General features: G+C 40.3%; 1 protein-coding gene across 3 annotated transcripts in view; it reads left to right on the top strand.

Moving 5' to 3' along the window:
• The first annotated feature begins 1,156 nt into the window (after positions 1-1,156).
• LOC132832296 (brain acid soluble protein 1-like) overlaps positions 1,157-26,568 on the top strand; it is a 106,997-nt gene continuing 81,585 nt past the window's right edge. The window contains exons 1-2 of one of the 3 annotated variants that reach the window (XM_060850179.1): positions 2,043-2,208; positions 16,528-16,612. The gene's annotated coding sequence lies outside the window, so the exon portion shown is untranslated. Of the gene's footprint in view, positions 1,449-2,042; positions 2,209-16,527; positions 16,613-26,568 lie in introns of those variants that run through there. The other 2 variants (XM_060850178.1, XM_060850176.1) reach the window with 2 other exon arrangements.

Here is a 26,568-nt window from a genome sequence, read left to right as displayed (position 1 = left end):
GTCTTGGTGAGGAGTTCATCCTAATTGATGATGTGTTGCAGGCTGTGAAAAGCCTATGAATGCGTTTTAGACATTCTTTTTGCCTTCCTGATTTCCCTCTTAAGTATACTCCTGCTGCCTTTATGTTCTTCTAAGGATTCACTTGATCTATCCTGTCTATACCCGACAAATGCTTCCTTCTTTTTCTTAACCAAATCCTCAATTTCTCTAGTCATCCAACATTCCCTACACCTATAAGCCTTTCTTTTCACCCTAATGGGAATACATACTGTCTCTGGTCTCTTGATATCTCATTTCTGAGGGCTTCTCAATTTCTAGCTGTCCCTTTACTGTGAACATCTGCCTTCAATCAGCTTTTGAAAGTTCTTGCCTAATACCATCAAAATTATCCTTCCTCCAATTTAGATCTTTAACTTTTAGATCTGGCCTATCCTTTTCCGTTACTATTTTAAAACTAATAGAATTATGATCGCTGGCCCCAAAATGCTTCAGTCACCTCCCTGTCTTATTTCCCAAGAGTAGGTCAAGTTTGCAACTTCTCTAGTAGGTACATTCACATACCGAATCAGAAAGTTTTCTTGTATACACTTAACAAATTCCTTAACACTATAGCAGTCCCTAACATAACCACTCTTTTATTCTTACTAATAACTGAAATCTCCTTACAAATTTGGGTCTCAATTTCCACCGACTGCTAGGGGGTCTATAATATAATCCATATAACATTTGTAAATTCCACTTCGGAAAGACGACCAGTCTACTCAAGATTGGGGTCCAGACAGACTCCAACCTCACACATTTGTGAGCTATCACCTTTTGTTACGAAACCTTAAATTATCTTGAGAGTGTGACTTAAAAGAAGTTCTAGGCTTTACATATTAAAGAACCGAAACCAGCAAATCAATTCTAAAAGATGAAAGACATAGCAATCTAGGTTTGTTCAAAGTATTATTGAATCACTGTAATCGTTTGCTATAAATTCAATGTTTTATGGTCCTGCTTCACAACCACCCGATGAAGAAGTAGCACTTTGAAAGCTAGTGCTTCCAAATAAACCTGTTGGACTATAATCTGGTTTATTTATAGTCCTTGTGTTATCACCAATGCTCTAGGTTCGGGTGAGTTAGTCAGTCTGTGCCTCACCGTGGATCGCACATGCGGTTCTAGTTCCCACGGAGACGGGAGCTGATCTATATTCAGTTCACACGCGCTGGTTGCTTGGGAGCCTTCTCAGTGCATTTCTTTCGAATGGAAACCGAGCAACTCGGCCAACGATGAGGATATTCGTCCCAGTGACACAGGCAGCAAGCGATGAACTCACAGCGAAACCCGGCTCAAAACTTGATAAACACGCGTTTTGCTAAAAGTACCACAAAACTTCCACCTGATTGAAAAGCCGAGAAATCAGTCTTATTAATCAGTGAATATTCAAGATCCATCTGACTCTGGTAAGTGTGTAACATCTTATTGAAGAGTTAACGATGCTTCTCATATTAAAGAGCTGAGAACTGAGAGTCTCTCTTGGAGCGGTTGAAACTCAAAGACAAATTGGAACAAACGTTGCAGAGGGCGCCAGAGAACTTCGGTCTCCAAGATCTTTGTTATTCACCAGCCTCCGGTCTAACCCGTACACAGCATGTAAGAGGAATCGTTGCTAATGTAACAACACAAATCGGTCCTTGCTTCTTAACACCTTCAGCAAGTTAATTAGGAAAAGATCCGCTTCGCCTCCACTCGCAATCACAAATGAATTCGCAACTCAGGATAAACGTCCAATTTAAAAAAAACTCATTGTATGAAATGCATTTGTCGTTTCAATCAATGGGCAGTTTGTTATAAAGACTAACATTTCAGGGATTAAATTAAAATTTCATCCGGAAGGTTACATTTGTAAACAAAACAGGCTGCGCTAGTCAAAGAGTACCAAATTGTTATGAAGATCTTTAAAATTAAACCACTTAATGACATATTTTAAAGCTGCAATTTGGAACGCTTAAAGAGCACGTGATGCTGGTCTCTGTGTCCAATTGTATTCACTGCGCCATCTCCGAGTAGATATTATTTTACAAATGGGCTAAGGTTTACTCGGCTCCTGCCCACACTCTCCGGCGATATGCAGCTCTAGAGGTGTGCCGCCTGAGTCCCGCACTGAAAACTCCGCTTTCACACACACACAGACTGTGTAAGCAGCTTCACATCGGAATAACGGTAAGGCACGGAGCAGAATATTTCGGTGAAAAATCGCGCGGGTGAATGCTCAAATGTGAAAGGTTTTGATCTGATGGAGAGCAACAGCATTTTCGGAAACAAAGCAGCCATTTGAATTATTGGTGTAAGGCAGTGGGTGCGTTTTTAAGGACTCTGCTGTAATGTGTGAATGCAAAATGTGTCATTTCAGATGACTGAATCTTTTTGATTAGAGACTCTATTCTTTGTAAAACAAGCTTTACGAAGCTGATGTATTTGGGAGGGATGCAAGTCAACAAGTCTTATTCATTTAGCACAGTAACCTATTGCAATTATGAGGGATAAATCACTTTGGCCTTGTCTAAAATTGATCTTGGAACAAAAAAGAACGACAATTTAATTTAACTAATCATGTCATTGTCATAGGATTTCTGAGCATAGAAAAAATGTTTAACAGCTGCTATTCCCAGCACCTTACAGATGCACAGTCGAATGATAGACACTCGCTAAAGCCATCTAGGAAACGGTTTTTAGTATTTCGATGAAACCTGTGGTTGTATGACTATTAGGGAAAGAATTGACTATAAATGCTTTGCATCAAGTTCTAATTGATACCGATGTCCGGGGGGAAGCGTTACTGTAAGGACATTATGGTAAATTTGGAACATGATTTACTATTTAAACGTAGAAATTTCGGTCACTTTCTTTTTCTTCTCTAAAGCTTGGTAACTTAGAGCAGTTTTATCGGGTGGATTTTCCAGACTCATTGCTCAGGGTTTGCGGACATTGCAGCGCATTTTCAGGTCGAAAGCCATTGAGTTCCTTTGTTTCCCATGACGCATGCGCCTTACTGCAGGGTGTGGAATGAAGGCATATCAGTAAATCATTGTGTCATTTAGGTGTAGTCAGGAGAACAATAGAAATTGTTACCTGATTAAATTCCACAATTCCTTCCTCCTTATGAATCAAGGCATCTTACTAACCTTGTAGTTTCTAGGATTTATATCTGACTCCATAAACATTTATTTGTGATTTTCATATTTTAATGAGCAAAACAAATCTGTATGAATGACCAATATATAAAAAATGTTGGAACCACAAGACTTCAGTTGACAAGCCGGGAAATGCAGTCTAGCATCAACTACAAATTCCTGGGTGCTTTAGGGATGGGCTTGGCTGTAAATGTATTCAAATATATTGCAACAACTGATTGAAACTATGTTGAAGCAACACTCCCTTCTCATTAATGTTTTTAAGTTGCTGTGTAGAGACCTAAATGTTAAAAGAACACTACTGCAAAAATGTGCATTCCAAAATGTGTTGTTTGATTTTGATGTCATAGATATGGCAGACAAAAAAAAATTGTAGATGGATGAACTTGTCCTATCATGTGTTTCTTCATCTACCTTCTCTGATAAACATGTGACTTTTCAGAGTGAGGCCCTTCATTATTCTCAAATCATTTTAAGTCTAGGTGTAATTTAACCAAACATTCTCCAGGCAAGTTCCAACTGCTGACAGCTTTGAAAACATTGACCATTACTAAAGGATGTTATGATATTCATTACTGCTTTGCAGAAAAGGTGAATAATAACAATTCAATATGATCTGCAACATTATGTTTCAGAGGTGACGTGGGCATTTTTGCATTGAAGTGATATCATTATTTTGCATAAAAATTGAACTTTGTGGTGACATTCCTTTAAAATTCAACTCTATTTTCATTAGTATGTTGGAATACACAAATGATTCGATGTCAGGTTCCTCCTCAAATGTAAGGGCAAAACTATGTGGAAATATATCTGAATAATCCTTATTTAATTTCAGGCATTATGCTCCTGTTCTGTGAATTTTCATTTGTATGTTGGTGACATAATTGTGGAGCATTCAATGCAGTTATCAATAATATTTGTTGCTTATATCATTTAGAGGGCTGTTTTGCATGCATATTATCAACACATAGAAAATAAAAGCATATATAGTTCATTTGGCCTCTCAAGTCTGCTTCTTTTGTCAGCTTCTAGACAGCAAAGACTCTTTAAATCAATCAGGATTTTATTATGACAATGAGCACTTCAAATTACTTTATCATTATTTATAACTAGAACTGAAATCCAGAAATTTTAAATATTTAAACATATTGTCGAAGGTTTATTGTTCTCCACCATTATGCCATGTTTGTGCATGTATTTAAACCATGAGCAGAATCTGTTATTGAATCTTTTTGAAACTTTCTGCATGGCAATAATGGTCTCTTAATTCAGTGCTAATCAAACTTCATAATGTGAAATAATATTTATTAAACCATTTAAAACCTCTTCCATAAATCCAACTGCTTAAGCATCTTCACATTATTCAAGGAATGCATATTGCATTTTGTATTAATGGCATTTCCCTTCCCCATAAGTGACACAATTGAGCTATTCCTGGGTGGAAATGTGGTGGATGGGTGAATGTTCACAAGTAAATACAACTTTCAAGTTAACATGGATAAGGCGAGAGAGATGTAGACAATGCCTTGTTGCTGCAAATGAAAATGGAACTACAAAACTGTACTTCTACTGCCATAAACTATAGTTGACGACTACTGATGAATTAGAAGATTTTGAGCAGCAAATATATGGTTGCTTTAAATTGACTGATCACCAAGTGTTTTAGACTTAATCTCAGTGATCTATACCAAATGGTTAGGTTTGCACTAAGTAATGAAGAAACATTTCATTGAACTTCACAGATCCAACTGGAGCAGATGGGAATATTAAAAATGTTCCGAAGTCTATTAAAAGGTCATCTGTACTGTGAAACTCAATTAGCACCTGTAACATTACATAGCACATTAAAATTCGTATAACATAGTTGCCCATCTAATTTCAAATAAAACTTCAGGTCACTTCTATGTTGTCAGCTTTAAACCCAGAGAATGCAATACATTTGTCTTAACACTATAATTTTGGCAAATGACTATGGTTGTTCATTTCAACCATTGGCAAGTGATAGCTTCAAATCAATCCACTGACCACAACAATGGAGATATCTTACTGGGCTACGCCTCACAAAAAACTCCAAAGCAGCATCATATTCAATGCCAGTACTTTACTTCAGACAGACTTCCATGTTTATGGAGAGAGAAGCTGAACTTTAATGTTCAGAATCAATTTCTAGCATAGCAAAGGCAAATTGCACACAATGGTGAACTTGTGACTTTCCAACGATTAGTTTAGTACAATATTTCACACCCATATGTGCTCTGAATGACAATATAATCAGATTAATGAGAAATGAACCTGGTTACTCACACTTGCCTCAAGTTAAATCCTGTTATCATGCCATCTCACATAGAAATCAAAATGTAACAAAACAAGTAAATTGGTTTCATTTACACAACACTTCTGATTTGCAATATTAGGAAACTTTGGTCCTTAGTTAACCCATTTTTTTTAACTGCCTTTACTGATTTACATTGATTCACATGGTACATCATTGGCAATAAACCAGTTAACAAGCATTTCAGTTCAATAGGTGCATGTATTGCACTCTTAGAGCAGAGAGTCAGCAATCAACCTCTGTCAATGTTGATGTGGTTTGAAAGGAACTGAAAAATTCCCAGCTAAGCAAATTGCTAGGAATGTCCCATGAACATAAAACATGAGAAAAATAGTACTCATCCAAATTATAATGTGGAGGCTTGAACTCAGAGTTTTTGCAGCGGAGGCTGAGGCAGTAATGACTAAAGTTATTCATTTGGGACTTCTAAAATCATCTTAACTTATCCCATTCAAAATGTATTTCCAGATCCAAGTTAATATAGATGGACTTTTACTTAGTTTATTCAAAAATGTTCTAATCGATGGGTCCCTATTTCCATCTTTCATTCTCAGACAATCTCCATCAACTGTACAAAAACTTTAAAAAAGTTTTGAAGCTTTCAGAGTCTTGAAATACTTCATATACTTGCAAGTGTCAGGCAAATGTTGTGAATGACACAGTCTTGCAAAACAAATGCTTATGACTAGTTAGCTCTGCAAGCTAACCGATACTAAGTTGATTGGAAGCTTTATAATACACTTCTGAAGATGGGTCACTGGACTTGAAAGATTGACTCTGCTTTTTCTCCACAGATGCTGCCGGACCTGCTGAGTTTCTCCAACAATTTTTTTTGCTTCAGATTTTCAAAATCCACAGTTCTTGGTTTTATGATAATATGCTGGCCATTGATTCATGATTGTAATATCTATTTATACATTACAGATATTGTCAGATATATTTAATATTTCAGCAATTCTATTCAATACAAAATCAATTTTAGTTTTGACTTGCCAATCAATTTGTCTTTCCATGTTCTAACACTTTTGCAATAATGACATTTTCAGTTTGCACGCTTTCCAATATATTTAGGTACTTTTACTATCTTTTTAGTAAACAAAATATTTACCATTGTTATAACTCAGTGTGAAAGATGAGCTTTACAGAATCTGTCAATTTTATTTGAAGTTGAAATCCAATGTCAACTCCAAGGTTATAAACATACACACATTTATGTAAACATAGAAATGAGAAAAAGGAGTAGACCATACAGCCCCTCTGTCCTGCTCTAGCATTCAATAAGACTATGGCTGATCTGTTTCCCTCCATTCCTCCCTACCTATGAGGGTGTTCAACTCAACCTCCTTCCCCCACTTACCAAAAATCTATCCAACTCAGTCCTAAAAGGTTTCAAAGATACTGCTTCCAGCAATGTTTGAACAAGAGGATTCCAAGCATTTATGATTATCTGAGAGAAAATAAATTCTGCTCATCTCTACCTTAAATTTATTTTTATCCAGTGACCCCTCAGTTTTGATTCTCCACAAGGAAAACCATTGTTTTCTTATCCATCTCATCAAGATTCCTCAAATCATTAAATGTCTAAATCAAGCTGCCTCCTGCTTTTCTAAATTTCAGTGGATACAATCTTAGCCTTTCCAATATTTTCTAAAGACAGTTTACTCATTACATGATATTAGTCTAGTGAGCCTTCTGTAACCTGTATTTATGCCCTTACTTAAATAAAGAGACTAGTGCTCAGTGTAGAATTCTAGATGTCACATATAGCTGAAGCCTAATCTCCCTATATTCCTCATGCAATGAGTGATATAATTAACTAAATTTCCTAACTTTTTTGCTGCATATGCATATTAATCTGTTATGATACATACATTAGAATAGAATAGTCTTTATTATCACATGCACTTGAATGATGCATGAAAAGTTTGTAATGTCATTACTTTGGAGCCATCTTAGGTACAGAGTACCAAGTTATAAATATCTTAAGTGCTTGCTACAGAATTGATAGTGTTTTAAAAAAAGTGTTGTATTGGAATACAAAGTTTTAAAAATATTCAAACTACTCGAAGTCCAGAAGTTTAAAAAGTTGAAAATTGGGGGTTGGGGAAGAAAAACTGCAGAAGGGAGAAGAAAGAAAAAAGGAAAAGGAACTGGAAGAGCAGAGGAATTCTGGCTGCATCTGGTGCCCCCTTGTATGATGTATTAGGACACCCAGGTCACTCTGCATCTTGGAGCGTTGCACAATTTGGATAATTTGAGGAATCTTGATGAGATGGATAAGGAAACAATAGTTCCCCTTGTGGAGAATCAAAACTGAGAGGTTACTTTATAAAAATAAATTTAAGATAGAGATGAGCAGAATTTATTTTCTCTCAGACGATCATAAATGCTGCCTTTTTTTATTCTTCCCATCAAAAAGACATTGCATTCTATTTGCCTTATCTTTATCTCTTCATAAATTACTATCCTACTTATCTTTGTGTCATTGTTAAATTTGGCAAACATCCCTCTATCCTTTCAACCAAGTCATTTATATAAAATGTAAAACATCGATCCCTGTGGTGAGCCACTCATTATGTCTTGCCAACCAGGAAATAACCTATTTTGACTACTCTATGTTTACTGTTAGCTGACCAATTTTCTATCCACACCAATATGTTACTTCCTTTATAATGAGCTCTTATTTTCTGCAATAACCTTTAATGCACCACTTCATCAAATGCTTTGTGAAAGCTTAACTTCTCCATATCCGTTGGTTCCCAGCATGTTCGTTCTTCAAGTAACTCCAATGAGTCTGTTAAACATGTTTTGCCTTTCACAAAACCATGTTGACTCTGATTATCTTAAATGTCTCAAAGTGCTTTGCTAAAATGTCTTTAATAATAGTTCTTAACATCTTCCCAGTGATGTTCAGCTGAGTGTCCTGTATTTTCCTATGTTCTGTCTCCCTCAACTTTTGAATAAAGGAGTTGCTTACACTATTTTCTAATCTAATGGGAACTTTTCCAAATGTAAATAATTTTGCTAAATTAAAACCAAATGCATCAAATATTTCATGAGCCACTCCTTTTAAGACTATCGGATGAAGATATCCGCTCATAGCTCCCAACTGTTTGTTTAATATCACTTTCTTAGTCATTGTAGTTTTCTTGAATTCCGCCCAGCCTTCCATTTCCTGATTTATAGTTATTTTTGAGGGGTTACATGTCTTGTCTATTGTGAAGACTGAAGCAAAATACCTGTTTAATTTTGGCTCTTTGTTTTCCATCGTTAATTTACATGGCTGTTTTCTATAAGAGCCAATGCTCATTTCTAAAAAAATCTTTTAAGATATTTAGAAAAATTCTTAATATGGGTTTTTACATTTCTAACTAGCTTTTTCTTGTACTCTAATTTTTCCTCCTAATTACTTTTTTCAGTCATTCTTTGATTCTTTCTTTGTATCTTCTAACTTGCAACATATCTTTGCACAATATAAAGTTAAAAATCACACAACACCAGGTTAAAGTCCAACAAGTTTAATTGGAAGCACACTAGCTTTTGGAGGGCCGCTCCTTCATCAGGTGATAGTGCCTGATGAAGAAGCGTCGCTCCGAAAGCTCGTGTGCTTCCAATTACACCTGTTGGACTATAACCTGGTATTGTGTGATTTTTAACTTTGTACACCCCAGTCCAACACCGGCATCTCCAAATCATTGCACAATATAAATTTGGTACTCTTTGACATTTTTTAGTTAATCTCAAAGTGTGGATCCTCCCCTTGAGACTTTTTTCTTTCTCATTGAAATGTATTAATTCTGTCTATTATGGCATATCCTTTTCAATGTCTACTACTGCACTTTTGCATCTCAATGAACCTATCTTTTAATTTAATTTACCATTTCACATTAGCTGGTTCTGCCTTCTGCCTTTGTTTAAGTTTCATAATTTTGGACTTACTCTTCTGTCAAACAGAATGTAGTTCAATCATATTACGATCAGAACGCTAACTGGATGCCTTAATTCACAAGGTCATTAATTAATTTCATTTAATTTTTATTTGATAATTCTTTCATCTAATTATGTACCTCACTATTTTTTCAATAAACATAGTTTAATTAAACTTGATGAATTAAATGTTGAAGTCATCTAAAATTTATAAAATGTGATGTTACTCAAAGTAGTTTTATTATTAAGGCTTAGTGAATTGGTGTTCCACTCAATAAAGAAGACATTCAAGCAGGGGTAAAACAGGTTGACAATTTGTGATCTACATTTTAGAACATAGAACATAGAACAGTACAGCACAGAACAGGCCCTTCAGCCCATGATGTTGTGCTGACCACTGATCCTCATGTATGCAAATTTCTGTGACCACATGCATGTCAAATTGTCTCTTAGATGTCCCCAATGACCTTGCTTCCACAACTGCTGCTGGCAACGCATTCCACGCTCTCACAACTCTCTGTGTAAAGAACCTGCCTCTGACATCCCCTCTATACTTTCCTCCAACCAGCTTAAAACTATGACCCCTCGTGTTAATCATTTCTGCCCTGGGAAATAGTCTTTGGCTATCGACTCTATCTATGCATCTCATAATCTTGTACCTCAATTAGGTCCCCTCTCCTCCTTTTCTCCAATGAAAAAAGTCCGAGCTCAGTCAACCTCTCTTCATAAGATAAGCCCTCCAGTCCAGGCAGCATCCTGATAAACCTCCCCTGAACCCTCTCCAAAGCATCCACATCTTTCCTATAATAGGGTGACCAGAACTAGATGCAGTATTCCAAGTGCAGTCTAACCAATTTTCATAGAGCTGCAACAAGATCTCATGACCCTTAAACTCAATCCCCTTGCATGCTTAATCAACAGTCGCTGTCTGAGAATAGGTCAGAAAAGAGATTTGAAGGATTGATAATTGGAGTGAAAGACTGATAATTGCGGTGAAGATTATCACTGCATTTCATCCTGAATAAAAATTGATCTTTAGTGGGTATATTTCTTCAAGTTCTGTCATACTTATGAAACATTTGGGAACTAAATTAATTTTGTTTACTATATTTTCAATGGATGAAATAAATTGAGGAAAAATCATCCAGAATTCAGTATTATGTAGGAAACTAGTTCACAATAAAAAGGAATTAGATTCAGTATTGGAGTGGTACTACAAAAACTGGATTTAAGATGTAATAAACTTGACCTGCCAATCTTTCATGATGGGGGCATTGAAGGAATTTTTTTTATCCAATAGTTTATTACCTTTCACAACATGTGTCTAATTCACAAACAAGAACAGAAAATACTTGAGAAACTCAGCAGGTCTGGCAGCATATGTAGAAATTCACAAGTGGTTCATGAAAACAGAATGGCAGAGTGCTATTTAAATGGTGATATTTTGGGAAACGTGAATGTACAAAGGAATCTTAGTGTCATTATACACCAGTCAATGAAAGTAAACAGCTAGGTGCAGAAGCAATCGGGAAAGCAAATGTATTTTGATCTTAATTGCAAGAGGAGTTGATATAGGGCTACCTTTCCACAGCTGTGTATGGCTTTGGTGCAACTACACCTAGAGTATTGCATGCAGCTTTGGTTCCTAGCCCTCAGCAAGGATATGATTTCCATCGAGGGAATGCAATGGGGGTTCACTAGCCTGATAACAGGGTGGCTAGATGGGGAGAGATTGGTTTGACCCAGCCTAAATTCACTGGAGTTTAGAGGAACTCTGATGGAAACACAAAATTCTAACAAGGAGGGACAGACTAGATGCAAGGAGGATGTTTCTCCTGGTTGGGTAGTCTTGAATTAGATGTCACAGTGATTCCTGAGGAAAGGCTCATGCCCGAAATGTCGACTCTCCTGCTCCTTGGATGCTGCCTGACCTGCTGCGCTTTTCCAGCAACACATTTTCAGCTCAGATGTCACAGTCACAGGAAATGGGTTGGCCATTTAGGACTTTTCTTCATCCAGAGGGTTGTCAACCTGTGACATTCACTACTATTGAAGTCTGTGGAGGTCGGATCACTGAGTATACTTAAAAAGAGATTGAAAGATCTTTAGATATAATAACATAAGAACTAGTAACTGGAATAAGCAATTAAACCTCTTGAATTTGCTCCGCCACTTGATAAGATCATGGTTGATCTCACCTCACTCACAAATAACTCTTCACAACCCACCAAACCATTACTAATTTAAAATCTGTTCACCTCCTCTTTAAGTTTATAAAGTCTGAGCATCCACCACACTCTTCCACAGATTCACAATCCTTCAGAGAAGCAATTTCCCTTCAACTCGGTTTTAAATCTGCTACCCCTTACTCTCAATCTATGACCTCTCATACTAGACTGCCTGATATGATGAAAAATCTTTTTATATCTAAAGGCATCAAAGACTATGGAGCGAAAATGGCAATATAGTGTTAAACCTTAGAATCCCTACTGTGTGAAAACAGGCCATTTGGCCCAACAAGTCTACACCGACCTTCCAAAGAATATCCCACTCAGACCCATTCCCCTACCCTATTACTCTGTATTTCCCCTGACTATTGCACCTAACCTACACACCTCTGAACACTATGGGCAATTTAGCACTGCCAATTCACCTAACTTGTACATCTTTGGATTGTGGAAGGAACCAGAGCACACAAAGGAAATACACACTGACACGGGGAGCATGTGCAAGCTCCACACAGTCAGTCGCCCGAGGCTGGAATCAAACCTGGGTCCCTGGTGCTATGAGACAGTAGTGCTAATCACTGAGCCACCGTGCTGCCCCAGGTAGAGGATCATCCATGATCATACTGAGTGGTGGAGCAGGCTCAAAAGGCCGCTTACTCTTAGTGTTTCCAAGCACTGCTGCCTCACAGCGCCAGAGACCTGGGTTCAATTCCCACCTCAAGCAACTGTCTGTGTGGAGTTTGCATATTCTCCCTGTGTCTGCATGGGTTTCCTTCGGGTGCTCCGATTTCCTCCCACAGTCCAAAAATGTGCAGGTTAGGTGAATTGGCCATGCTAAATTGCCCGTAGTGTTAGGTGAAGGAGTAAATGTAGTGGAATGGGTCTGGGTGGGTTGCTCTTCGGAGGGTTGGTGTGGATTTGTTGGGTCGAAGGGCCTGTTTCCACACTGTAAGGAATCTAATCTAATCTAATCGTGCTCAATGATGCCAAGCATCTAGAACATAATCAAGGGCAGACCAGTTATGGACAGACTTCCTTCCCTAAATCATATTCACGGACTAAAGGGACTTTCATGTCAATCCAGTAGCTTCATGGTTATCACTCCTGAGACCAGTTGCTTTATTTCAGAGTTGTTAGTTTATTAAATTTAAAACCCCAGCTGCCATGCTAGAATGTGAATCCATGTCTTCAGTGCAGAATGAGGCCATTTGGTTCATCAAGTCTGCAACAACCTTCTAAAGTGCATTCCATCCAGGCTCATGTCCCACTCTATCACTGTATAGGGTTTTTAACATGGCTAACCCACCCAACCTGCATGTCGCTGGACACTATGAGCATTTCTTTTAAGCATGGCCAATCCACTTAACCTGCACACCTTTGAACTGTGGGAGGAAACCGAAGCAGACACAAGAAGAACACAAACTCCACACATCAGATGCCAAAGCGTGAATCAAACCTTGGTTCCTAGTGCTGTGAGCTACATTAGTCCAGAACTCTACATTATTTGTCCAATAAGATTACAAACTATATTGTCATCATATATTTTTTGTCATTTCCCTCAAAGCAAGACAGGCACTTTGAATCCTCAATATGCAATGCGAATTTTACATCTTAAGGTGAATAATTAATGCCATCAAAATTATTGTCTTTCAAATTTCTGGGAAGTAGATGTTTAGCTGTTGCAAAGATTGATCACTGCTGTTTCCCTCTTGCTCCCTTCTGCAGTCTCATACTAGTTCTGCGGAAGCTGGAAAAGCGCAGCAGGTCAGGCAGCATCCAAGGAGCAGGAGAACCGACGTTTCGGGCATAAGCCCTTCTTCAGGAATGAGGAGAGTGTGCCAACCAGGCTAAGATAAAAGGTAGGGAGGAGGGACTTGGGGGAGGGGCATTGGAAATGCGATAGGTGGAAGGAGGTTAAGGTGAAGGTGATAGGCCGGAGTGGGGGTGGGGACAGAGAGGTCAGGAAGAAGATTGCAGGTTAGGAAGGTGGTGCTGTGTTCGAGGGTTGGGACTGAGACAAGGTGGGGGAGGGGAAATGAGGAAACTGGAGAAATCTGAGTTTATCCCTTGTGGTTGGAGGGTTCCTAGGCGGAAGATGAGGCGCTCTTCCTCCAGCCGTTGTGTTTCTATGGTCTGGCGATGGAGGAGTCCAAGGACCTGCATGTCCTAGGTGGAGTGGGAGGGGAGTTGAAGTGTTGAGCCACCGGATGGCTGGGTTGGTTGGTCCGGGTGTCCCAGAGGTGTTCTCTGAAACGTTTCCCAAGTAGGCAGCCTGTCTCCCCAATATACAGGAGGCCACATCGGGTGCAGCGGATGCAATAAATGATGTGTGTGGAGGTGCAGGTGAATTTGTGGTGGATATGGAAGGATCCCTTGGGGCCTTGAAGGGAAGTAAGGGGGGAGGTGTGGGTGCAAGTTTTGCATTTCTTGCGGTTGCAGAGGAAGGTGCTGGGAGTGGAGGTTGGGTTGGTGGGGGGTGTGAACCTGACAAGGGAGTCACGGAGGGAGTTGTTTTTTCGGAATGCTGATAGGGGAGGGGAGGGAAATATATCCCTGGTGATGGGGTCTGTTTGGAGGTGGCGGAAATGACGACGGATTATGTGATGTTATATGGAGGTTGTGGGATGGTAGGTGAGGACCAGTGGGGTTCTGTCCTGGTGGCGATTAGAGGGGCGGGGCTGAAGGGTGGAGGAGCAGGAAGTGGAGGAGATGCGGTGGAGAGCATCGTCGATCACGTGTGGGGGGAAATTGTGGTCTTTGAAGAAGGAGGCCATCTGGATTGTTCGGTATTGGAACTGGTCCTCCTGGGAGCAGATGCAGCGGAGACGAAGGAATTGGGAATATGGGATGGCATTCATGCAGGTCCTTGGACTCCTCCATCGCCAGACCATAGCAACCCGACGGCTGGAAGAAGAGCGCCTCATCTTCTGCCTAGGAACTCTCCAACCACAAGGGATGAACTCAGATTTCTCCAGTTTCCTCATTTCCCCTCCCCCTACCTTGTCTCAGTCCCAACCCTCGAACTCAGCACCACCTTCCTAACCTGCAATCTTCTTCCTGACCTCTCCGCCCCCACTCCCACTCCGGCCTATCATCTTCACCTTAACCTCCTTCTACCTGTCGCATTTCTAATGCCTCTTCCCCAAGTCTCTCCTCCCTACCTTTTATCTTAGCCTGCTGGACACACTCTCCTCATTCCTGAAGAAGGGCTCATGCCCGAAACGTCGATTCTCCTGCTCCTTGGATGCTACCTGATCTGCTGCACTTTTCCAGCAACACATTTTCAGCTCTGATCTCCAGCATCTGCAGTCCTTACTTTCTCCTAGTTCTGCTGAAGCACAGGGGGAAAGCATTCATTGTCAAATAAATATTGAAACCGTGCAATTTATCAGATTAGCATATAGAACAACTCACTGCACTCCAAATAATTAATTGTATGAAGTGCTTCCAAATATTTTGATGTGATAATACTTGTATTCACAGAACAAGTTATTTCACTTTTTGTGGAATTGTTAGATTCTGGTTTTGTATTACAATAACAATGAAGTTAAAAGAACTGTTCTCTTCTCACTATGTGGACAGACCATCCTATATCTTCCTCGTGTTATTTTCCATGAATGCATATATGTGTTAATATGTTTGTCTTGACACTGCTTTACATATCAAAAGCATTGAAAATCACAAAGAAAATGTTTGAAAGTAATGAATGGTGCAAAGCAGAGGAGAATACAAATCTAAAGAATTGTACTACCATAGTGGTACTGCCAAAAAAAAAGACATTTTCAGCAAATAATTACATTCATTTTTACTTGGAAAAACATTGAATTATCCAGTTGTTTAAAATATCCAACTTTAATAAAACTGCAGATATTCAAAAAGAGATTATGGCACAAAACAGGAATCAGTAGGAGAGGTAGCTTAATGCTTACCACGGTAGATGCTAGAAATGGTCATCAAGGAGGTTATTACTATGCACTTTGAAAAGCTTAAAGTGATCAGGAAGAGTCAGTATAGATTTGTGAAATAGAAATTGTTTTCAACCAATTTATTTGCATTCTTTGAAGGAATAATATCTACCTATGGATAGAGAAAAAACTGTGAATGTATTGTAATTGGATTTCTGGATGGCATCTGATAAAGTTATTGCTCAAGTCGGAGTTTGAAAATAAAGATAAAGTTGCTATAATCCTACTGGATGATTGGGCTACACTCCCACTAGAGAGAAATGACTGGTGGTGGTTTAATTTCAGGGTCACCAAATCTTAGATAAAGGAAGAGGTTGAGAAGGAAGGTTCTTCATCGTAACATCAGCTGGAAAAGGAATTAAACCTATGCTGTTGGCATTATCCTGCATCTCAAACCAGCCATCCAGGGAACTGAGCTGTCCAACCCCTCAATAGAGGGCACCCTTTTTTAAAATTCATTTTTGGGATGTGGGCATTGCTGGCTGGCCAGCATTTATGGTCATCCCTAAAAATCCAGAGGGCGGTTAAGATTCAACCACATTGCTGTGGTTCTTAGAGTCATACAGGTTTACAGCATGGAAACAGTCACTTCAGCCAACTTGTGCATGCCTCCTAGTTTCCATAATAAATCTACTCCCATTTGCCAGCATTTAGTCCCCGCCCCTCCAAACTTCTCCTATCCATGTACCTGTCCAAATGTTTGTTAAATGACAAAACTGTACTTACCTCCACCACTCTAGCAGCCCAGACACTCAGCACTCTGAAAAAAATGCCCCTCCAGACCTTTTTTATCTTACCCCAACACCTTAAACCCATGCCCTCTAGCTTTAGACTTGCCTACCATGGGGAAAAATTGTTGGCTATCCAGCTTATCTTTCGCTTTCATCATTTTATAGATCTCCATAAGGTCATCCCGCAGTCTGCTACAGTCCAGAGGAAAAAAGTCACAGTCTCTCCTTAAAACCCAAACCTTCTATCCAGGTAGTATCCCAGCAAATCTTTACTGCACTCTTTCTAGTTTAATAATACTCTTTATACAGTGGAGTGACAAGAACTGCATGCTATACTCCAAATGTGGCCTGACCAACATACAATTGCAACAAGACATCCCAACTCCTATATTCAATGCTTTTACCAATGAAAGTGAGCATGGTGATGCTCACCACCCTGTCTACCTGTGGCTCCACTTTCAAGGAGCTATGAACTTGTACCCCTAGATCTCTTTGTTCTTTAAGAATCCCCAGGACCCTACCATTGACTGTGTAAGTCCTGCCAAAATGCAGCACTTTGCATTTATCTAAATTAAATTCTATCTGCCATACCTTAGCCCATTAGCCCAGTTAATCAAGATCTTAGCTTATCTGTAATCCTAGATAACCTTCTTTGCTGTCCGCTAGACCATCGATCTTGGTGTCATCTGCAAACTTACTAACTATACCTTCTAAATTATCATCCAAATCATTCATTAAATGACGAATAACAGTGGATCCACTTACATCACTGGTCACAGGCTTCCAATTTGAAAAAACAACCTTCTACCACCACCCTATGTCTTCTACCTTCAAGCTAATTTTGTATCCAATTGTCTAGTTCTCCCTGGATCCTGTGAAATTTAACCTTATTCAACAACCCATCATGCAGTACCTTGTCAAAGGCCTTACTAAAGTCCATGTAAATTGCCCTTATTTACTTAACTTGGTCATCCCTCCAAAAGACTCATTCAAATCCATAAAGCATGATTTCTTATGCACAAAGCTATAGTGACTATCCCAAATGGGTCCTTGCCTTTCCAAATCCCTCTAGATCCTGTCTTTCAGAATCTCCTTCAATAACTTACCAATGTTAAAAATCACACAACACAGGGTTATAGTCCAACAGATTTGTTTGGAAGCACTAGCTTCCGGAACACTGCTCCTTCATCAGGTGATTGTGTAGTATAAGATCTTCAGTCACAGAATTTATAGCAAAAGTTTACAGTGTGATGTAACTGAAATTATATATTGAAAAAGACCTGGATTGTTTGTTAAATCTCTAATCTTTTAGAATGGGCAGGTTAGTTTCAGTTCTTTCATATGTAAATTGCGGAACATTTAAAAGTTACATTCTCAAGTGAACTTTAACAATTGATGCCATGTCGGCCCAGATAATGTATTGAAGGTATGAAGTGCCCTGTGTGAGGCTGTCTGTGCCCCAATGGTCAGACCGATTCTAATCTAAAAATTGGATTTACAGAATCTTACATGGATTCATGCATTTTTTCAGCAAAGTAAAATGTAATGCTCCAGTATAAATTCACCCCACAAACTTATATGTGTCTGTCTTCATGTGGCGAGGGAGGGAGTCTGGGGTTATGAGTGTCTGTGAAAGAAAGAGAGAGAGAGTGTGTGTGCGCGCATCTAAAGGGGTATAAGTCTGTGAGAGAGGGTGTGTGTGAGAGAGCATATGAGAGACTGTGTGCGTGAGTGTATGGGTCTGTAGGAGAGTGAGTGTCTATGTGTGTAGGAATGCTTGTCTTGTGTGTGTGTATATATATATATATATATATCTCAAGTTCAGTACCCCTGGACTCATGTCACATAGTAGATGACCCCATTGCACTATGTGCACACACACACACCTACTTTTTATCAACCATAAGCCTAGGAGTGAAAGTAAGGCCATTCAGCCCATCGAGTCCACTCCGCCATTCAATCATGGCTGATGGGAATTTCAACTCCATTTACCCCCATTCTCCCGTAGCCCTTAATTCCTCGAGACATCAAAAATCTATCAATCCCTGCTTTGAAGATATTTAGCATCCCGGCCTCCACTGCACTCTGCGGCAATGAATTCCACAGACCCGCCACTTTCTGGCTGAAGAAATGTCTCCGCATTTCTGTTCTGAATTGACCCCCTCTAATTCTAAGGCTGTGTCCACGGGTCCTAGTCTCCTCGCCTAACGGAAACAATTTCCGAGCATCCACCCTTTCCAAGCCATGTATTATCTTGTGCGTCTCTATTAAGTCTCCCCTTAATCTTCTAAACTCCAATGAATACAATCCCAGGATCCTCAGCCGTTCCTCATATGTTAGACCAACCATTCCAGGGATCATTCATGTGAATCTCCGCTGGACACGTTCCAGTGCCAGTATGTCCTTCCTGAGGTGTGGGGACCAAAACTGCACACAATACTCCAAATGGGGCCTAACCAGAACCCTGTCCATGCCCCTCATAATCTTATTCACTTCTATCAAATTTCCCTCAACCTTCTCTGGTCCAAAGAAAATAATTCAAAGAAAATGCTCCAAAGAAAAGAAACCATTCCTGACCAAGGCCTCATTTCTGATGAAAGGCTTATGCCCGAAACATCGATTCAATTCTCCTGCTCCTTGGATACTGCCCGACCTGCAGTTTTATCCAGCACCACACTTTTTACTCTGATCTCCAGCATCTGCAGCCTTCAATTTCTCCAAAGAAAGTAACCCAAGCTTATCCAACCATTCTTCAGACCTCAAGCACTCCATCCCAGGCAACATCCTGGTGAATCTCCTCTGCACCCACTCGGATGCAGCCTTCCTGATGCACAGTGATTTGAACTATGCACAGTACTTTATCTGTGACTTAACCAAAGTTTTGCATAACTCTAGCATAACCTCTCTGCTCTTATAATCTAAGCCTAGATTAATTAAGGCAAGTATCCTATATGCCTTCTTAATTACCCACTTAAGCAGCTATGCCACCTGTGGGAACCGGTGGATAAGAACCCCAAGATACTTCCGTTCTTGTGAGTTTCCTAATGTCCTGCCATTCATTGAATACTCCTTTGTCTTGTCACTTCTTCCCAAGTCTATCACCTCACACTTGTCAGAGTTAAATTTCATCTGCCACTGATCTACCTATCTGACCAATCCATTTATAACTACATGTTTCCTGAGACCTTCTTCCTCAATTTCAGAATGAATGCAATTATAAATGCCTGGTGGGAAACAGATGTTTCAGCAGATGATACCATTGAATGGTACAGTATGGCTTCCTCGGTCATGGGTGATTCACCTTCCCTTCACTCCGAGTCTTGGTGGACTAGTTAAAAGTATTTGTGTGCGACTAGTCATGGGCTTCTTTGATCTTGACATGTTAATTATGCAGTCTTCATCTTTTCTTCTAAGTCTTCAGCAGAGAAAGTCAAATGTTAGATAAGATTACGCAGGTATTCCAAAAAGTTTTATGATTACAAAAAAGAATTGAAGGTATTGTTACCCTATACACTACTGACTATTTACTGACTTTTGAACAGCATTGGCAGAAATTCAAGAGTAGGCTTCATGTCCAATAGGCTGACTGAAGTGTATAGCACAGGAAATCCAGAGTCTTGGGAAAAGTTGCATAAAAGATCTTTGCCAATGACCATGGGAAATATGAGGTTTGGGGTTTCCCCACTACATGACAGAGCAGACTGGTTTTTGGGATGGCAAGTCTAATGTGTGAAGAAAGATTGGATTGGTTTGGACTATATTCACAGGAGTTTAGGAGGAAGGTGGGGCTGGGAGATTGCATAGAAACTTACAACATTCGAACAACATTAGACAACATAAGTGCTAGAAGGGTGTTCCTGATGACCAAACTATCCAAAACTGTGGATCACAGTTGAAGGATATGGGGTAAGTCATTTAGGACTGAGATGGGGTTGAAAAAAATTCTTAATTCAAGGAATGGTTAAACTGTGGAATCTGCTACCTCAGAAAGTAGTTGAAGCCAAAAGATTTGAACGTTTTCAGGAAAGAAATAAATACAGTTGTTTGGGCTAAAGAAATCAAAGGATACAGGGAGAAAGCAGGATATTGAATTGGATCATCATACTATAATCATATCAAAAGGGTCAAATGGCATCCTTCTCTTATTTTCTATGTTTTTGTGTTTGGCATATCTTGCAAAAAATAGTTAAATCTTAATGTAACCCTGGCTAAGAAAAAAACGTTTTCACATTTTCCTAATACCTAAGTGACATGCCAAATGTGGTGAGGAAAGTCTTTACACAAGTTGAGTTGCCTGGGTCTGGAATGCACTGCCTGGAAGAGTGGCGAAGGCAGGTTCAATCAAGACATTCAAGAAGGTATTGGCTGATTGTTTATATTTAAATAATGCACAGGGATAAGGGAGGTGAAAGGCACTAATTCAGGATGCTCATTCAGACACCTCATGCAAATCTAATGGGCTGAGCACAATAACAGTTCTATGATTGACATTCCATGATCCACCAAAATACTTAGTTACAATACCATCTGCCAGATGACTACCCATTCCCCTTCTACTAGTTGTTGAAGCGGTCTCCATTCATTCATAGCACTTTGCTGTTTAAATAATAACATCCAACGGTGGCTCAGTGGTAAGCACTGCTGCCTCAGTGCCAGAGACCCAGGTTCAATTCCCACCTCAGGTGACTGACTGTGTGGAGTTTGCACATTCTCCCTGTGTCTGTGTGGGTTTCCTCCGGGTGTTCCAGTTTCCTCCCACAGTCCAAAAATGTGCAGGTCAGGTGAATTGGCCATGCTAAATTGCCCATAGTGTTACTAAATTGCCTGTAGTATTAGTCAGGGTTAAATATAGGTAGGGGGATGGGTTACTCTTTGGAGGGTCGGTGTGGCCTTGTTGGGCTGAAGGGCCTGTTTCCAAACTGTAGGAAATCTAATCTATTGGTTCTGATTCAGGTTCTCAATATGTTTGATACAGCTCTCTCAATACAAGAGCCATGTTTTGTATTTTTTGAGTTTGCTTCACATTAGTTAGGATATTTGACAAGAGTACCAAAGGAAAAATCAATATTCATGCAGCATGGGAAGACTGTGCTGATTGGTTAGCAAGTAGAAATAATACTGTGGAGAATGTAGCCATTAAAGCTGATTGACAGTTAGCCACCAGGCTGTGTTAAATTTTAAACCAGGCAGAAATATGCAGAATTACCCAGTTTACCCATCTTTCAGACTCTGGTTGATACAACCGACCAGGCTTCTGTACTCAACAAGAACCACTATTTATTACAAATAAATAAAATTAGCACAGGTAAACAATTAAGAACAGTTGGCATGTAACACTACAAATTAAAACTCCAACTCGCTTATAAAGTCCCCCTTACATACAGATAGACACAGACAGGGAAATGAATGAAGGAAGACTAGGTAAACAGTTCATGGGTTTTGCTAAGATGATTCTTGTGCTATCAGAACCTTGCTTCTCGATCAGCCCTCTTCAGATGCTTTCTCTTGTATGTAGGAGACACAGGGTAACTGGTTCATACTTACAAAGCGATCTGGGAACTGATCAAAAGTTGTTGTCATTGGTAACTGGTCACAAGTCCACAGACTTCTTGTTGCTGACTGAATCTCCACTTGTACACATTCCTTGGTTCCAGCTTATCTGCAAATGTTTTAGTATTGCGAAGAACCAGCAACTTTGTATAACCACTTACAAAGAGTGTCAGGTTACTTGCTTTCAAAAAAATGTGGCAATCCCTCAACAATCTTTGGTTTTTAAAACAGCTGTTTTCCCATTTTAGTTGACAATCATAAGTACAAAAGAACAATAAAAAGACATGATCTTTACAATCCCCTCCATCCCAGGCAACAGTCTGTTGAATCTTTTTGAACTGTCTATGCATGTAAAGAGACCAATAGAGTCACAGAGTCATAGCGACGTACAGCACTGAAACAGACCCGTTGGTCCAATCCATCCATCCCGACCGGATATCCCAACCCAATCTAGTCCCACCTGCCAGCACCCTCCTATTCATATACCCATCCAAATGCCTTTTAAATGTTGCAATTGTACCAGCCTCCACCACATCCTCTGGCAGCTCATTCCATCTGCATGCCACCCTTTGTGTGAAAAAGTTGCCTCTTAGGTCTCTTTTATATCTTCCCCTCTCACCCTAAACCAATGGCCTCTAGTTCTGGACTCCCCCACCCCAGGGAGGTGCCTATTTATCCTATCCATGCCCCTCATGCTGTTGTAAACCTCTATAAGGTCACCCTTCAGCCTCCAATGCTCCAGGGAAAACAGCCCCAGTCTATTCAGTCTCTCCCTATAGCTCAAATCCTCCAACCCTGGCAACATCCTTGTAAATCTTTTCTGAACCCTTTCAAGTTTCACAACATCCTTCCACTAGGAAGGAGACCAGAATGCACACAATATTCAAAAAGTGGCCTAACCAATGTCCTGTACAGCTGCAACATGACCTCCCAACTCCTGTACTCAATACTCTGACCAATAAAGGAAAGCATATCAAACACCTTCTTCACTATCCTATCTACCTGCAATTATACTTTCACGGAGCTACAAACCTGCACTCCAAGGTCTCTTTGTTCAGAAACACTCCCTAGGACCTTACCATTAAGGTGTATAATTCCTGTTAAGATTTGCTTTCCCAAAATGCAGCATCTCACATTTATCTAAATTAAACTCCATCTGCCACTCCTCAGCTCATTGGTCCACATGACCAAGATCCCATTGTAATCTGAGGTAACCTTCTTCTCTTGAGAGTGTGTTACTGGAAAAGCACAGCAGGTCAGGTAGCATCTGAGGAGCAGGAGAATCGAAGTTTTAGGCCAGAGCCCTTCCTTTGGAATGAGGCTGGGAGCCTCAGGGGTGGAGATATAAGTGGGAGGGGGTGGAGCTGGGGAGAAGGTAGCTAAGAGTGCAATAGGTGGATGGAAATGGGGGTAAAGGTGATAGGTTGGAAGAAAGGTGGAGTGGATAAGTGGGAAGGAAGATTGACAGGTGGAACAGGTCATGAGGTTGAGGATAAGGCATTCTTCCTCTAGGCATTGGGTGGTGGAGGGAGTGCGAGGGGGAGTTGAAATGTTTGGCCACAGAGTGCTTTAGAGAACATCTCCGGGATACCTGCACCAATCAACCCCATTGCCCCAAGGCTGAACATTTCAATTCTCCCTCCCACTCTGCTGAGGGCATGCAGGTCCTGGCCCTCCTCCATCACCACTCCCTCACCACCCAACGCCTGGAAGAAAAATGCCTTATCTTCCACCTCGGGACCCTTCAACCCTAGGGCCCTCAATGAGGACTTTACCAGTTTCCTCACTTCCCCTCCCTTCATCTTACTCCAGTTCCAACCTTCCAACTTAGCACCATCCTCATGACCTGTCCCACCTGTCAATCTTCCTTCTCATCTATCTGATCCACCCTCCTCTCTGACCTATCATCTTTACCCCACGTTCATCCACTTATTGCACTCTTAGCTACCTTCTCCACAGCCCCATCCCCTCCCATTTATCTCCCCATCCCTGAGGCTCCCAGCCTCATTCCTGATGAAGGGCTCTGCCCTCAAACGTCGATTCTCCTGCTCCTCGGATGCTGCCTGACCTGCTGTGCTTTTCCAGCAACATACTCACAATTCTGATCTCCAGTATCTGCAGACCTCATTTTCTCCCTCTTTGACCCTCTTCGCATTCCACCACATGTCCAACTTTGGTGTCATCTGCAAACTTACTAACTCTACCTCTTATGTTCACATCCAAATTATTTATATAAATGACAAAAAAATAGTGGATCCAGCACTGTGTAAACAGCACTCTAGGAGTTGGCTTGTCAATGCCCTGTATATTCCTTATATGCCCTGAAATTTCCTTTTCTTCCAATCTCCTTTGCAATTATTACAATCATTCCATGTGCCTTCCTGATTGCTTGCTGTACCTGCATGTTAAGTATTTTTGTGATTCATGTAAAAGGACATCCAGATCCTTCTGTGTTTATGCTGCGTTGTGACTCCATTTAAACAATGCGCTGCTTTTCTATTCTTCCTGAAAAAGATATGACCTCACATTTCACCACACTAAATTTCATCTGTCAAGTTTTTGCCCACTTACTTGTCCTATCAATTTCCCTTTTCAGACTCCTCCACCTTGTTGCCTATATAACTATGTATCATAGAATCATTTGTCATAAAAGAGGAGGCCATGATGTCCATTGTGCCCGTGCTGAGTGAAAAACAAACTAAATTCATTTTCCAGGTTTTGGTCCACATTCCTGGAGGTTACTGCAGTTCAGATACAGATCCCGCCACCTTTTCGATAAGTGGAAAGTTTCTGCCTCCCCTACTCATTCAGTAGGATATTTGACATTTGCTGGGGCAAAAAAACTTCCCTCATTTCCCCTCTAATCTTTCCACCAATCACGTTAAATCTATGCCTCTAACCACTGACCTCAATTTAAGGTAAATAGGTCACTGTCTGCTGAGCCCCTCATGATTTTGTACTTCTCAATCAAACCTTTCATCAGCTTCCTCTGTTCCATGGAGAATAACCCTAATTTATCCAATCTTTCCTCATTGATGCACTTTTCCAGGCCTGATAACATCCTGCTGAAAAAGTGCAGCAGGTCAGGCAGCATCCAAGGAGCAGGAGAATCGATGTTTCGGGCATGAGCCCTTCTTCAGGAAGGCTCATGCTCAAAACGTCGATTCTTCTGCTCCTTGGATGCTGCCTGACCTGCTGCGCTTTTCCAGCAACACATTTTCAGCTCTGATCTCCAGCATCTGCAGTCCTCACTTTCTCCTCCTGATAACATCCTGGTAAATATCCTCTGTACATTCTCAAGTGCAATTATGCTTTTTCTGCAATGAAGCAACCAGACATGCAGACAGTGCATAATCAAATTGGACTATAATACCGTTACTCATTTCATCCAGTGCATTGTTGCAATTGTACCCACCTCCACCACTTCCTCTGGCAGCTCATTCCATAAATACACCACCCTCTGCTTAAAAAAGTTGTCCCTCAGATCCCTTTTAAATCTTTCCCCTCTCACCATAAACCTATGCCCTCCAGTTTTGGACTTCCCTAATCTGAGGAAAAGACCTTGGCTATCCACTTTATCCATGCCCATCATGAATTTATAAACCTTTATAAGGTCACCCCTCAGCCTTCAATGCACCAAGGAGAAAAGCCCTAGCAAAAACCTTTGTAAATCATTTCTGAACCCTTTCAACTTTAATAACATCTCTCCTATAGCAGGGAGACTAGAATTGAACAATCCGTAGGACTCTACCTTAATTGTATATGTCCTGCCTTGGTTTGCCTTACCAAAATATAACACCTCACATTTACCTACATGAAACTCTATCTGCCAACCCTCAGCCCCTTGGCCTATCTGATCAAGGTCCTATTGTATTTTGAAGTGACCTTCTTTGCTGGCCACTACATGTCCAATTTCAGTGTGATCTGCAAACTTACTAACCATACCTCCGACATTCACATCCAAATCATTTACATAAATGATGAAAAGCAGTGGACTCATCATTGATCCTTGTGGCACATCACTGGTCACAGGCCTCCAGTCTGAGAAACAGTCCTCTACCGCTACTGTTTGTCCCTACCTTTGAGCCAATTTTGTCTAGCTCTCCCTGGATTTCACGTGATCTAATCTTGCTAACCAGTCTACCATTCAGACATTCTAACTAAAATCCATTTGACAACGTCTACCACTTTACCTGCACCGAACTTCTTTGTCATCCCTTTAAAAAACTCAATCAAGTTTGTGAGACATGATTTCCCACATACAGAGCCATGTTAGATATCCCTAATCAGTCCTTGTCTTTCCAAAGACAAGTAAATTCTATCCCTTAAAATCTCCTCCAGTAACGTACCCATCACTGATACTATGGTTCCCTGGCTTTTCCTTACCACCTTTTGAAAATAATGGCACCACATTTGTCAAACTCCAATTTTCTGGCATCTCACCTGTGGCTATCGATGACATAAATATCTTTGCCGGGGTCCAGCAATCTCTTCCCTTGCTTCTGGGCTACACCTGATCAGGTCCTGGGAATTTATGTGATTTTAAGATGTTCAGCACCTCCTCTTCTGTAATATGGACACTTGTCAAGATACCGCTATTTATTTCTCCAAGTTCCCTCGCTTCTACATTCTTCTCCACAGTAAATACTGATGCAA

Source organism: Hemiscyllium ocellatum, chromosome 34 (assembly GCF_020745735.1).
Source record: "Hemiscyllium ocellatum isolate sHemOce1 chromosome 34, sHemOce1.pat.X.cur, whole genome shotgun sequence".
Taxonomy (NCBI): domain Eukaryota; kingdom Metazoa; phylum Chordata; class Chondrichthyes; order Orectolobiformes; family Hemiscylliidae; genus Hemiscyllium; species Hemiscyllium ocellatum.
The sequence above is the reverse complement of the archived record's forward strand: the minus strand, read 5'-3'. Positions and strand labels throughout refer to the sequence as shown.